General features: G+C 36.7%; 1 pseudogene; it reads right to left on the bottom strand.

Annotated features, from left to right (window-relative positions):
• Window positions 1-1,343: 1,343 nt before the first annotated feature.
• LOC122210581 lies at window positions 1,344-2,773 on the bottom strand (annotated as a pseudogene).
• Window positions 2,774-5,037: the final 2,264 nt, after the last annotated feature.

Below are 5,037 nucleotides of genomic sequence, written 5' to 3'. Positions count from 1 at the left end.
GACAACAGCATTGCAGTTGAGAGTCAAATTCCATTGTGGTCCCAGGCTTGTGACAACTTCTTCTGATCCCCTCCTCATCCCATCCCATACCCCAGCCCCTCCCCTGAACTATGCTTAGACGTTTTCCAAATCATATCTTTATTCCTACTATTCTGAAATTTCTTGGTAGTGGTAACTTATTTTTCTCTTAGTAACTGTGCTAGGCACTTAGTCTTTCGGTTGAGGAAAGCACATTCTTTTCAACCTGTTATTGGAAATTTTCTTCTGTCATCTCCTCCTCCCTCACCTTCTCCCCCCACGTTTCCTCTTCCTCCTCCTTTGATAATTTCCTTTGTCACATGTTTTCAATTCTCACTGCCTGAAATACCACTGAGTTAATGTTGCCTAATTCTATAATTTTCTTATCTTTGTTCTAGTTTTCCAACTTTGGGGTAGATTTGGGGGGAGACTTTGGGGGAGATCGCTTCCCATCCTTCTCATCCTCCTGTTAATTTTGTCTGTATTTAGGAGATAGGATCTACTATTTAAGAGATTTTTGCTATCTGAATACTCATTGTTTACAGCATCTTGTCTTTAATTTTTTAATGCTGTTTTCTCTCTCTTCTTTTACTGAAAGAAAATAAATTTTCCTTTAATCTGGCTTATTGGTCCCATACTTCATCTATCAGTACATTTGCTACTATTTAAAAATGGAAATGTCCTATACTGACAGTAAAGTGTGCAATTCCTTTGATGAATCCAGTCCTCTATTTTAGTTCTCTGTATTAATCTGAATAACAGATGCCTATTTTAATTTACAAGGCAGATGGCAAACTTTCCCATAGATCTTGTGAGATTTCACCTTGTCATGGACTTTGTGTTTTAAGGTTGAGGTAATGAAAACTTGAGCAACAAAATAGTCAAGCTAAACAAGCAATGAGCTATGGCCTCAGATGCTCTCATTATATTCTCTCCCTTTCCTTTAGGCCAGGGTAGCTTTCTACCTGGCCAATGGAAAACAGCTACTGCTGTAAAACCTGAAAATAAATTGTTCTAAACCCAAATCCCAGAGCATTTTAGTAGGCTTTTCTATGGGCATTTTCGAAGCATTTTAAGGAAAGTACTAAACACCCAGCTCCCTCTTCAGAACAGATCCAAAGAAAAGCTCTGCTCCTTCATATGCTTTTGTTCAATTCCATCACATTCCATTCACATCTTCTGCTAACCAGGGTGAAGAGCCTTAGGCCGGTTTAAATAGCACAAACTGCACTTTTGTTAATACTATTTTTCTCTCAGTGTAAGTTCTCGATGCTGACATTTCCAGTGTTGGGAAGTACAAATACTGTTAAACAACCTCCTTCTTTTCATTGCCAGACAATTCCTCTTTCTCTTTCTTCTCCTGAAGGATAATCAACAGCTTGAGATAGATGTTTCAGAACATAAACTACTGCATGAAGACCCTCTATGCTCACCCAGACAGTATGTGCCTTCTGCCACACATGTCACTTCAGAGATAATGCCCTGGTAGAGAGCATTTCTTGTCCTGAGTAAGTAGTATAGCCTTGCCTGTCTCAGGTCTACAGATACAGCTTATCTCTGGAGGCAAGCTGGATAAAGATCAGTTTCTCTTCTTGGAGGCTATCCTTTTTCCAAATGGCATATCTGTTACAATAATATCCACAGAGCCCGTTCTCAGGGAGGAATTCCAGATATCCCATTGAACAGCTCTTGGTCAATAAAGAAGAGATATTATTGGCTGCCCTATTCACAGCCAATGTATTGTTATCACCAGCAATATAACCATTAAACCATTCTGTAGCCCCCTCTATTGGTATTGCCTCTGTTCCATACATCCCTTCAACTATTTAATGAGTAGGTTGAGGACACAGAGAGTGAGCATCCCATAGGTGAGAGTAGATCTGAATTGTAGCTCCAAAATGTGAGCTGTTTCTTTGGTGGACACTCTCTTCTGTCAATGCAATGCCTACAAAGATTTGGTTACCATGGATATTCAAGAATCTCCACCTCAAAGTTGGTCATGTCAGCTTTCTACTTCAATTAATCCTGAACAGCACACCTAGAATTTCTTGCAGCCTGATTTGAGGTACAGCAGTGTTTCTCTCCTGCCCTATTGCATATAACTCTAAACTTTAACACTTGAGGATCAGTTTCTCCTTCTGAGCTTTCATCAGTCTTATCTTTGCAAGATGCCAAGTCATTACCTACTAATGTTGGTATCTCTTTGATAGCTGAATTTTCATAATAGTCTAAGGTATGTGAATCTAAGCTAGTGTTCTCGAATTCTTTTAACATCTTTGTCATCTGTTTTGTCTCCTCATCCATTATCAATCTTACCTTTACTTGAATTCTGATTTATCTTTTTATGTATTTTTTCCCTTGAAACTGGTGTTAATTTTCCATATTTTTAAAGGGTCTGAGCATGGGAGCTTCCAGCCAATTCTTCAAAATCCTTTAACACTTCTTCTTTTGTTTCTTTGAACTGGTAATCTTCAAACTCATGAACAACCACAAATAAGTGATCAACTGATCTCAGACAATAAGCCTGAGCCAGACTTTCACTGAAATGTCAGAATATACCTCACTTCATTTCTGCAGAGTTTGTGTGATGAGCTCAGTTTCTCTCTCATTTCATCTGCAGCCATTTGTTCAAAACCAGTAGGTTCAGTGGCTCCACTAGTGACTTGGAGATGCTTAGACTCACTTCTGAGGCCAGTTTCTTGCATGAATGGTTCACATCCAAGAAGCGGTTAGTGGTTTCTTGAACTTCAGACATGTTGGCAGTTCTTCTAAGATCTATCTATAACATCGTCTTGACCGCCAGAACAGACCCTTCCAGCTCCAGCACCCCACAGGCATACCCCAATGCTATGTTTTCTCTTCTCTCTCAAGATTTTGGGTATAGGACTTTTTTCAAGAAATTTATTGGCAAAATGTTGAAACACATACAAAAATTGAAAGAATTTTAGAGTGAATGCCAATATACCCATCATCCAGATTCTAGTGTCAACATTTTACTATACCTGCTTTTTTGCATATTTATTCCTACATTGATACATTGCATGCTTTTATGCATTTTAAGATAACTTGTAGATAAGTGTATGTCCCCCTAAGTACTTCAGCATTTCTGTCATTAACTAGAGTTCAATATTATTTTTCTTTTCACGTAAAAGTTACATACAATGTACTGCACAGATTTTTCCGAGTTCTAAAAGTGCAAATCCTTGTATAACCCAAAGCCCATCAGTATAGAACATCACTATCCCTCCAGAAAGATCATCCGAGTCCCTTCCAATTACCAATACAAATTCCACTCCAAGAAAAACACTGTTCAAATTTTCTTCCATCATTGATTGATTTTGGCTGTTTTAAAACTTCATAAAAATAAAATACTATAGTATGTACAATTTGTGCCTGGCTTCTTTTGCTAAACATAATGTTTTTGAGATTTAGTCATACTGTTGCCTGACAATAGTTGATTCATTTCATTGCTGAGTAGTATTCCACTGTATGAATAAGCGCATTCTCCTATTTTAGGATCTCTAGGATATTTTCCACTTTGGACCATTATGAATAAAGCTAATTTGAATATTTTTATACAAGTCTTTTTATGTGCATTTATGTTTTTATTTCTCCTAAGTAAATGAATACCTAGAGATGGAATTGCTGGATCATAGGTTCATGTATATTTAGTTTTACAAGAAAATACTAGATCTTTTGCCACAATAGCTGTCATATTTGACATTCCCAACAAAAATGTATGAGATTTCCAGTCTCTGCACATCCTTACCAAAATTTCGTTCTGATAATCTTTCTAATATTAATCATTTCATTCTGATGTGTGTGTAGTGGTATGTCTATGTAGTCTTAATTTGCATTACCCAGATGACCAACAATGTTGACCACAGTTTCACATGCCTGTTTCATGTGCTTGTTAATGTGTCTATTCAATTCAAGCTATTTTTTTTATTATTGAATTGTAGGAGCTCTTTATATATTTGTATCCCAGTCCCTTATCAGATACATGTTTCACAATATATATTTTCTTCAGATCTGTGGCAGGCCTCTTCAGTTTATTAATGCCTTTTGTTAAGTAGTTTTTAATTCTGATAAGTCAAACTTATCAATTTTTTCTATTATGGTGATTGCTCTACATTTCAGAACTTTGCTTTTCAAAAATCACAAAGATATTACCCTATGTTTCCCCTTAAAAGCTTTCTAGCTTAAGGGCACCTGGGTGGCTCCATCAGTCGAGCACCGGACTTTGGCTCAGGTCATGATCTCACAGTTCGTGGGTTTGAGCCCTGCGACAGGCTCTGTGCTGACAGCTCGGAGCCTGGAACCTGCTTCTGATTCTGTGTCTCCCTCTCTCTGCCCCTCCCCTGCTCACGTTCTGTCTCTCTCTGTCTCTCAAAAATAAATAAATGTAAAAAGAAAAATTTTTAAGCTTTCTGGCTTTGTGCTTCATTTTTATCTAATTCAGAATTTTTTTACATTTTCTTTGGTGATTTCTTCACTAAAGAAATAAGAGGGGTTTTCTATAACTTCAGTGGTTTTCCGAGATGTCATGTTATTGATTTCCAATTTAATTCTGTTATACTCAGAAAACAGATCCTGTGTGCTTTTAATCCTTTTAAATGTACTTAAGACTTGTTGGAAGGGACAGCATATGATCTAGCTCAGTGAACGTATCAGGTGCACTTGAATATATATTATGAAACTAGTTGTTGAGCCCAATGTTCTAAATGTAAATGATACCTAAATATCATTTAGGTCAAGATGGTTGATAGTTTGTTCAGCTCCATCTATGTCTTTATTGATTTTCTTTGTTCTATCAATTGCTAAAAAATAGTGTTAAAAAAAGTTCGACAATGATTATAGAATTGTTTATTTTTCCCCTTGATTCTGTCATTATTATCTCACGAATTTTGAAGGTGTTATGAGAGAAAAAAAAATTTATGAATATTATGTCTTTCTGAAGAACTGACTCTTTTGGCATTGTGAAAAGTCTCTCTTTATTTCCAGTGCTCTTTATTCCTT

The sequence above is a fragment of the Panthera leo genome, chromosome F2 (genome assembly GCF_018350215.1).
Source record: "Panthera leo isolate Ple1 chromosome F2, P.leo_Ple1_pat1.1, whole genome shotgun sequence".
NCBI lineage: Eukaryota > Metazoa > Chordata > Mammalia > Carnivora > Felidae > Panthera > Panthera leo.
This window is presented reverse-complemented; position numbering and strand designations above follow the sequence as displayed.